We start from the raw sequence: 10,795 nt of genomic DNA on the forward strand, positions 1-10,795 counted from the left end.
GGCATCCTGACCAGATGCCCAAGCCACCTCATCTGATTCATCTCAATGCAGAGGAGCATCCCGAATGGCAACACTCCTCACCCTATCTTCTAAGGAGAGGCTGGACACCATGCTGAGAAAACTCTATTCAGTTGCTTGGATCAATGATCTTACTCTATTTGTCATGACCCATGGCTCATGGCCGTAGGTGACGGTGGGAACATAGCTTGACCGGTAAGTTGAGCGCTTTGCCTTTGACTCAACTCTTTCTTTCTCTCTATGACAGACTGTCCACATCACTAATGACGTAGTATCAGTCTGTCTGATAATCTTCAACCAGGTAGAGTTCTATGGTAACACGGAACATGGCCCACTCAGACTCAATGTCCCTCACATCCCCCAGGACATAATTGAAGCTCTGTCAGAGTTGGAAGTTGAAACTCTTTCTGACAAGGTCTCTGCCAGACATTCCCAACAGACCCTAACAATATGCTTGGGTCTGCCAGGTCTGACTGGCATCCCCCCTCACCCTCTGAGCCACAAGACATGACCACAATCAGTTGATCAGCAAATTGTAGCCCCTGTTTGTTACAGACAGTCCATAACAAGCACAGAAGTCCAGTAACAAAACATCACTACATTTCGTATCTGGGGCGCCATTCCTCCCAATGAGGCGCTCTAGGATTCACTGTTGCTTCCACGTGAGCATTAAAGTCTACCAGTCAAACAAGGGAGTCCCTGGTAGAAGTGCTTTCTAGTAGCCCCTCTAGGGACCCCAAAAGTTGTGGGTAGGCTGAACTGCTGTTGGGTGCATAGCCACAAATAACAGTCAAAACCTGTCCCCTGACCCAAAGGCAGCCACCCTAACCCAAGTCCAGTGGGTGCCATCCTGGCGACCAGGTGCTCACTATTGGTTCCCGCCCCAGGGCCTGTGATCTGTTTCCTGAAAACTGGGTCCATTTCTGGACTGAGGATCATCTGAGCCCCACTTTGTCTGGTCACTCCCCTGGCAGTTTGAATTATGTGACCCTTCAAGGGGGCATACAGCCCTCAACAACATCTCTCCTAGGATCCCTGGGAAGCGCAAACCCCTCCACCACAATGAGATGGCAGCTCGAGGATAGGGCGAGGAGAACTTCCTAAAAGTCTTTTTGTTTCTGTCCCTTTTCAGTCTTCCACTGGGTCAAGCTGCTGTTGCTGTGAAAAAGTAAAGTTTGATTGTATTCAAGCTTCTCCTGTAATCAACTGTCAATCAAGTTCATTCTGACTTATTTATTGGCTGACCTCAGTGTCAACATGTCATACCGTTGATAGATTGTTCTGCAGTTTCCCCTGTCATCCTTCCTTCTTCCAGCCCTCCATCGTCCACCCCTGTTATGAAGTATAGTCTCAGTCCCTGACTCTTTTCTTTTTGTAATCATGCTGGGGACTTGAGGTTTTTTAAAGCCAAGGTAAGATAAACGCCAACCATCAAGTCCATCTGGTGAAAAAACAGGAGAGAGGAAAAGAGGAAACAGCCCGTGTGATGTCAGCATGAGGGCAAGGCAGGAGAAGCAGGAGTTTGGGGAGGAAGATAAAATAAAAACAACAAAATGACAGGACGCTGGGATGCTGGAGTAAATTGGTGGAAAAGATTTTGCAATCATGTCTCCCATATCATTTGCATTCCTGATCTGAGATTAGATCTTTGTGAAGAGATGTTGATATCAGACAAATTTAACTGATAACTGTGGTTATGGATTAGAAGCGCAGGAAACAATGTGTTTTTCTTATTTTCCGAATTTGTGATAGAGCTTTATTTGTGATGTAATATCTTTAGTTTTTTTTCAACTTGAAAAAAAGCTCAAGTGGCACACAATCACACATACACAACACCCACAAGAAGTGATGGGGTTATGACTCATGATACGCTTGATGTCCTTTTCCTCCAATAATAAGAATTCATCAATATGACTCGGTAAATAAAGGCGTAAAGTACCTAGAAAGTCCTGGAACTCTGGAAATGTATCAAGCTGTCATCGTTTTTTTATCCCTTCAAGTGTCTTGCAAGAAAAGTCGCATTATAATGTCCACCATATGGAGACTGTTTCTGTGAAACTGAGCAAAAGTAGACTTTTGTGAATGCAGGTTGCGCACACTAACACACACACCCACCCACACACAGTCATTGAGGCTATTGGACAGTGAACAGGGTGAATCAAAGATAAGGATGTTTTGTCTCAAAATAAACAGCCGCACAACGTTTAGGATCCCTTTATGAAACAGCCTGACAACCTTACTGGAACACACAAAAACACACACACACAACCCTTCTGCAACCCTCAGCCTCTCCAAACACACACATACACACAAGATTAAAAAAACAGAAAAAAAACTTTGACTTACACACACAAGCACAACGGAGGTTAACTAATTCCAGCAAACTAGCACTTCCCGCCAAATCCAGCAGCTGCAGTGTCGGAACACTTTGAACTGCTGGAGGTCCTAACCAAACGCGTCACCGTGGGTTACAAGCCATCGAACATCTGGATCTGTAGGTGACTGGGGTTGTGGTGGTGGTGGTGGGAGGGGGGTGTTACTGAGCTGTTGTGTGATTATTAGGCATTGTGAGCGCAAAAAAACTTTGCCCGAAAATGGTGCAGTTTTGTTGATTTGTTAATGTATGTGTGTGTATGTGTGCATATGTGTGCCACTTAGCCTGTGTCTTCTAAGCACCTTCACTTTAGCATCTACTCAGTAAGCAGCACTGCCCCTAATTTGCTTTTCAAATTTACAGTCAGATTCACCGTTTCAATTTTTTTTTTTCGACACATCATTTCCCTCTGCCATACCCCACAAATGCCATCAGTCCAGTAGACTGATGCAGAAGAAAAAAAGGAAGAATGATTAAGATTCATGAATCTTGTCTATATTCCCCCAGCAATCCCAATATCTAATCAAATGCCACATATATCTATCCCTACCTGCTTTGACTGCCTGGACTGAGATGTCAGATGGAAAATGTTGTATTATCATACAGAGACCATACAATGATGGTATATTACAAAAAAATAGATAAGTAAAAACTATGTACATGTTTATGTATTAGTGGTTGGCGCTTCTGCCTGACAGCAAGAAGGTCCCTGGTTTGATTCCAATCAGACCTTTCTGTATGGAGTTTGAATATCCTTGTTTTCTCCTGGTTTTACGGTTTCCCCCCAGAATCCCAAAAAGGCTAAATCAGACACATGAATTACAGTGTGAATCATTGTATATCTCAATATGTGGCCCTACTATTGCCTGGCGAGCATTCCAGGGTATATCCCGCCTCTCTCCTGATATTAGCTGGGATAGGCTCAAGCTTCCCCTCCGACCCTGAGTGCAGGATAAGCGGTAGAAGATGGATGGATGAAAGTAAAAGTACAATTAAGTAATCAAAGTATAGCAGATATAATGAACCTGTTTCAGCAGCCATTGGTATATTAGCTAAGAGAGATAGCCACTAATGCAACGGAGCATCAGAAGCCTAAGGGGTTCCCTGGGGAAAATCCCTGCTGACCCAACTTCACACACAAGCAAACACACAAAGCAGCAGACACTGATGTCAGATCTGATGTAAGATCCATCAGACAGTGGCTTCTGTCCCATTGATCATTTACAGCAACTGACAGTGATGGACAAATGCAGTTGGAGATATATTTAATTCCAAATTCCAGCCTTCCTGCGACCCTGAGTGCAGGATAAGCGGTATAGATCATGAATGAATGAATGCTTGAAATAATCCGCTAATGAAATTGATTTTGACGCCTGATATGTGATTTAATTCATTTCACACCCTCAGTTTATCTGATTATAAGCGGGATATGCAGTTTTCGACAGTCGTAGAGCTGAGGCGTTGTCAAGGTAATGCCAAGTTCTTGCACATGACTCCGATTATGCTTTCGAACTGCAATTAATAGAAAACAATTGCGTATAGTTCAACCTTGAGGGCCTGAAAGGACCATAACAAATATATAAATAAGTGCAATAAATGTGTTTTGGGCGAGTCGGCATTGCTATTATCTGCACTCGCCCCATATGACGGCTGGAATCGGGGACACAGGGCCAGAAGCTGTTTATTGCTTTCATATGGAGCCAACATGTGTTTCGCATTTTCTGGGATTTTTTTTCTTTTCTTTTTTACGTTCCAGTGTATTCGCTCACGGTCCTCTTACCTTGAGAGATCATCACGCCAGAGTTATCTAATACTAAGAATAACCTGCAGATTCTCTTTTTTTCAGTCAAAGTGCTCCTCTGGTTTCTAAACAGGAAATGGGCGTAAAGGAGGGGTCTTTGATTTGATCTGACTTTTTTGTCTGTTCACGTTTTCCTTTGTTGGGATGATATATTCCTCTATATTGACAGAATATGATGGACTGTTGTTCTTGATTTGGAAAAAAAGAAGCATTTTATACATATCTGAAGGCCACTGATCAGTGCTTCCACCATGAAGGACCTGGATCTTCAAGGACAATCAGAGGAGGACGGTCTTTGTGGGCTGGTGATGATACCCTGGCATGGAGCACTGCAGAACATGACATCAATGGGACATCCTCCAACGTGTTGAAAGGCAAAGCGCATCACTGAAAAACCTCATCAAGGTTCTGCGGTTCTATGCTGATCGGACCACATATGTGTGTAAACGTGCATGTGTGCGTCCGCGTGCACATACGCCACAAGCTAACCATCACAGGACTCATCCTCTCCATGATGTCCATGATTAGCATTTTTTATGAGGGCCAGCAGGAGTGGTGCAGTAAGCTCAAAGCGGGTGTTATTTCTGAGCGATGCAAGTGAGAGAGCACCAGGGGGGAGGAGTAAACACAGAGAGCGTGACACAGAGAACATCAAGGCCGCTCTTTGGGACATGCATTTGGACCTGTTGACACAGGGGCGTCCCACCTTGAAATGGGCAATCAGAGTGAGGGAACAAGTGACAGCAACCAATGAGAGCAATGGAATGCACGGGTGAGAAAAATAGAGAGGGGAAAGTTGCTGCTTCTGAATTACCATCATGTAAACAATGCTTAGACATTTAATTGTTTTTTTGACAGAAACTGTCCCGGTTGGTTAATTTGCACCTTTGGCCATCATGCCTGGGTTCTCTCCATTTGGTTTCTCTCAATGTTCACTGCCCACAGTCTTAAAACAGTCTACGGGTTATTTGAAGATTCCGAATTGTCCAATGGCAATGTGAATGGTTTGGAGTCTCTACTAGTGGACCTGTGATTGACAGTTGATCGATCCAGATTACACTCCACCTCTCGCCAAAGACAGCAGGGATTGGCTCCAGTCCCTGCTTAGCCCCCTCAGCTTGACTGAAGGACAAGAGCAATGAATGAATGAATAGATGAATGCACAATGTAATTTGATCTTGTCCCATGTTTTATATTGATGAGGAGTCAATACTCAAAAAGGGCAATCAATAATAAAAGGAATTCCGATACTGGGATAAATTTGTTTTATATGAAGCCCTTTCTGTTTTTAACAAGATCATTTTTAAAAAAAATATATAATTTCATCATGTTTTATTGATGCTCTTTTGCACTGTCTGGGCTCTGAAACGCTGTTTTTTTTTCCCCAAAAACCCTTGACTAATCATTTTATGAGAAACTCTAAGTGGCCCTGTTCAAGAGTAGCAAGTGATGAAGCTGCTGTTAATTGCCAAGCTAACTGGGCTTCACAGCTCTGATTTCCTGGATTGGCTCAGAATTAGCACTCGCTACTTCCACCATTGTCTGCTAATCTACTAGCAGAGCTGCCAGACTCTGCCTGCCGAATGGCCAAAGAGCGGTGATGATCTCAAGATGCAATTGTGACCCTTGCTGTATCTTTAACCCCTACACCATGATGCTAACTATGCAGACCAGACCGCCGCCGGACTCCCTCCCCCAGCGTCGTTAATAATAACAATAACAATCAACAATATTTTCGCCGTGGAACCCGATTCCACTCCTGCTCCGGCCCCTGGACTCAAAAACAAACTTCAGTCAAGTAGTTTGCCGGGTTTTATTGTGTTTCGTGAACGATTATTGTGAAGAAACTGTGCCAAACATCTGCCAAAAAATCACTTTGTGGGGATTCAGCGCCACTCATCCATAGTGACATATCAAACCATCTGAAAACCCCCTGGAGTCCATGCCTGCAGATGCACAAAACTGTCACATCTGACCTCTTAACCATGACACCTGATGGCCATTGTGTTTGACAGCCTTTTGGACTCTTTTGCTTTGTTTTTTTCATGTTGTTTGTTGATTTTCTTGGCTGGTGCATCATAACATAGACAAAGAAAATGAGCTCAGTGGTAAGAAGAGCCAGTGTCCACTGATCACTTTTAATCGCTCCCACTCTCACAGGCATGATGTAATAATTAGCAAATGATATCCTTATATTTTATGTTTCATATTTGGTCATACAACAAACACTGATCTGGACACTTCCTGCAGTCAACGGATCCTTTTTATTTTGTGTCCATAGTGAAGTTAACCAAATAAACATCAACAAGCTGCACCCTTTCAGAGAACCGACTAGTTCTATGTGAAATATGGTATTACTATTGCTGCTGTTCAAAAGGGAAGCCATCTGTTTTCATAGAAAGCTGGAAATAATGGACCGGATGAGGGAAGGTTTGAAAGAAGGAGTGAAGAAAGATCAAAATTTGCTCTATTTTGTTTTTGGTTTGTTCCATTAGGTTTTATGGTTTGATCCATTCTGGCTGAAACAACTAGACTGGGCTTGACCTAATTCAAAGTACATCCCTCCTTCAAGGACAAATACTGATATTCTCTCCTTTTATTTTGAGCTTGACTTCTGGCACGGCCAAACACCTGAATTCATTAACTGTTTCCCCCACCGTTTTTTTATTCTTTATTTGAGAGTTGCTGGCCACCGCTGATGTGTTTGACCAAACAAAGCGATCGCCTGACATTCACAGTTCATTAATTTCTGTAAATATTGGAAAATTAACAATCCTGCTTTAAATAAACTGGATCGCTGCTCCTCCAAACAATTCCTGACAAAAGAAGAAAAAAGAAAGTTGGTGCTGAGCTCTGCTAGTATTTTTGTCAACCACACCTTCACCTGGACAGACAAATAATCACAAAAAGGTAGGATCTATAGTGCTGATTAGGGGCGTTCATCAGTTTCTATGTTGCCTAAAAATCTGATCACAGTTGTTACAACTTCAGCCAGGAAGGATTTCTCTTCAGGTTCAAGGAGATTATATTGTATTAATAGATGACTGACAAGACAGAATCCAAGTCCATTAGATGAATGTATAGTCAAGTTGGTGGTTCCTTTCTTTCACTCCTTATTGTCATGGTGCTAAACAGTGAATCCTTGATGTCTTATTCTTTGCACTGCGTGACTTTTTTTCATGTCACACAGCAATTTTTTTTTTAGATATCAGAATCTTCCTGCGAAACCTAATTTGAGAATTTAATATCAACAGGATATCAGTTTATGTTCAGTTTATTAGCTTGATTAGCAACTGATTGCAATGATAGCAAATCTAGCGTTGATTCGGGGCAGTGGTATGGTAGTGTGACCTGACTCTGACAGTCTTCATGGTTTGAATTCCCTCTCCAAAAGGGTTCTTTATCTGTTCCCTCCATACCTGCCTTCTTTTCGCTCCAGGTTCTCTGTCTCCCTCATACAGTCAAAATCACTGGCAGCAGGCTAATTGAAGACTCTAGATTGTACGTAGATGTGAATGAGAGGGTGAACGGTTCATGGTCAGGGATGTCTGAGTGTTTTTAAATCTTTCTGAACTTTGAGGGAGAGCCAGCATTTCGGTGCAGGGGCATCAATGACCTCCCTGTTCAAATCTACCCAAAACGTAGCTTTAGTGCCATTTTTATTTACCCCATGATGGTTCAGGAAAATATATTCCCTTCAGCCTATCACCATGGTAAGAGGAGGATGAAACAGAGTTGTGTGTCCTATTTCATTTTTTTTTTTTTGAAATACTGCCCTTTTTTTGGAGTATTTTTTTGGTAAGCTGAGGAAAAAACTCTATAACCTTTAAGTTTTAAAAAAGGGATGCAAGTCAAGTCAGATTGTAATCGAGGCGGGATGCGGCATGATTCAACTGAAAAAAGTTCCTTTTCCAGGCAGCTTTGGAAAAACAAGCATTATAAAGCTGTGGATTAAGAAAAATAAAAAAAGAAAAGCACGGGGAGTAAATGATTATGGTGATGATGAGGAGGAAGAAGGTCCAGTTGCTGGATGGAGAGTTTGAATGCACCCTCAGTCCCAATGGACACAGGTGTGAAACGTCTGGTGGTTGACTTAATATTCTTCCATCAAATCATGCACTTTAGCACGGCTGCTAAATTTGATATTTATAAAAATATTAATATTTCATCATATTGGTTACTTTGACTACTTCTGCTCTTTCTCATATTTGCCAATTCTATAAAAAAATAAACATTTGATATATGCATCTGTATTTGTCATCATTTGTCGACATCTCTAATGCAGTTTCTATTAATTTGGACTACTTTTATTATTTGTATGTTCGCACATAACGCAGGAGAGGGAAGAGTTAATGTTGTTATACTGCATTCGGGCAGCCAATAAATTAGTCTTTATTTGATCCCATGTCAGGCCCTAATGCTCCGCGTGTTGCCTTTGCTGTCAGGCAGCCAGTGATCAAGGACTAATAGAGGCTTTCTGCTGTGGCAGCCGCCTCCAGCGACCCTGGATCCCGGGCTGAATCACGCCAGCAGAGTCAGAGGACCGAGAGGTCCAAGCAAAACAACAAATATATTTTCATTTAGACTGCAGGCATATTTCTCCGGAGGGTTGGTTTGGATTTGGAGCGGAGGTGAGGACAGCAGTGGAGAGGTAAAGCAGAGCCGGGGGGGAGAGAATGGAAAAGCTGGATGAATTAAGTGAGCGCTGATATGGAGAAAATCAAATAATAATAATAATAATAAAAACGCATTTGGGGGAGAAATGACTAATTTGGTACTTCTCTGGCTCCGGCTCTGGAAAATGTTTGAGCAAGTTTATCAAACCTTTTCACTGAAACATCAGGACAAAATTCTTGTTTACATTCCTAGTTTTTATCTCCGTCTCGAAAAACGCATTTGGACGAAACCCACTGCGCTCGAGTGACTCGCACTTTAGGAGGCTGCCGTGTCAGAGTAACTTCTCTTTTGCTGGGCCCTTTTTTTTTTTCTGTCTCTCCCTCCCCCCTTCCGAATCGATAAACAGAGGCCTCACCTCAGTGCTGGCCAAGGCAAATGTTTGAGCCACCTGTTGCAGGAAACTTGAAGCCCTCAGGAGATGCGAAGATGGAGACGGAGCGGAGGCTTCGCTCCAGGTAGTAGAACAGAGAGAAGGGACAGAAAACGCTGAGACTTGAGTGTGTGTGTGTGTGTGTGTGTGTGTGTGTGTGTGTGTGTGTTTGTCAAAAGCCATGCTGGGGGATGATGTGAAAGGGACTGTGGAAGAAAAAATATGTAATTGAGAATTACTTCTGCCCCCCTTTTTTCTAAATTTAAACTTCATTTTTTTAACTCCTCTGACTTTATGCTGAGAAATAAAACACATTTTGGAAAAGAAACGTTGATTGATATTTACTCGGATTCTGATAAGTTTTTAAACAAACGCAAGCTAAGATTCTGCTAAGATTACTACACTGTAATTACTTGTTTACCGAAGGATTGCAAATTTTGTCCAGGGAATGTAGGATAGAAAAACTAAACAGTGTGCATAGCCACTTCAAGGCACCCTCTCGTAAGGACGAGCTGCGGCTTCACTGATAGTCAATACTGTCTTATTCAACAGAGCTAAAAGGGTTTGGGACCCTGTGCAACGATAGATCAGCAGAACTGGATGGATTTCAAGATTTTATAATATTTTACAAGATTTTAGAAGAAGAAGAAGAAGAAGAAGAAGAAGAAGAAGAAGAAGAAGAAGAAGAAGAAGAAGAAGAAGAAGGAGTCATGCAATTAAGCAGAACTCTTGGTTCACCTCTTGGGTTCCAAGAACTCCCTTGGTCTCCTTCCAACCCCAAGCAAATTGACCCCCCCCCCCATACAAAAAAAAACAAAAAATAAACAAACAAAAAAAAACTCACTTCTGCAAACACCCCTTCAAGTTACCCCACCATCATCAGCCCACAATTTTTCTGGCAAGGTCTTCAACCTCCCCAACCCTCCACCCATCCTCACCTTCTGGCATCCAGTCCCTCCATCCGTGCCCTCTCAGCTAACGCCAAATTCCCCCAACACTGTGTTTTTTTCACTAACACACCTCTCCTCCAAACCCACATGTCTCTCACTCCCTCGTTCAGGGGCCTACAATCGTCATCCCTTCTACCATGTTCCCCTCCTCTCTCTCTTTCTCTCCCCAGGATGTAAAATATTCACAGCTGCCGCTGCGGTCGGATGAGGCGGCCGCAAGCCTCTCTGAGCAAACAGTGGAGTTGCGAACATGCGAGGCCGACGTTTTACGTTTCACCTGAGGTGAGACACATCGGTCCGACGGATCCCCGCTTGGTCAAAACAGAAACCGCGCACTGGCCCACATTGCGCCGCGCCGCAAACCTAACCCTCACCAAAAGATTGCCTCTGCAAACCAAACCCTCACCAAAAGATTTTTTTAGAAACACTTTGCGGTAACGCCACTTAAGTCATTCCCAACCTAAGATGTCAACCAGCGGCGGGGAGCCTCTAAACTTCAACAGTGTGGCTGCAGATCCTGGTCTCAGAGGGAGGGCAACAACTAAGTCACCTTTGGCTCGCAAACCTGGGTCATCCTTAGTCCCTACCCAATGAGTTGGAGGCAG

The sequence above is a fragment of the Fistularia commersonii genome, chromosome 9, assembly GCF_037954325.1.
Source record: "Fistularia commersonii isolate RoL2024-O1a breed Wild chromosome 9, RoL_Fcom_v1.0, whole genome shotgun sequence".
Lineage (NCBI taxonomy): Eukaryota > Metazoa > Chordata > Actinopteri > Syngnathiformes > Fistulariidae > Fistularia > Fistularia commersonii.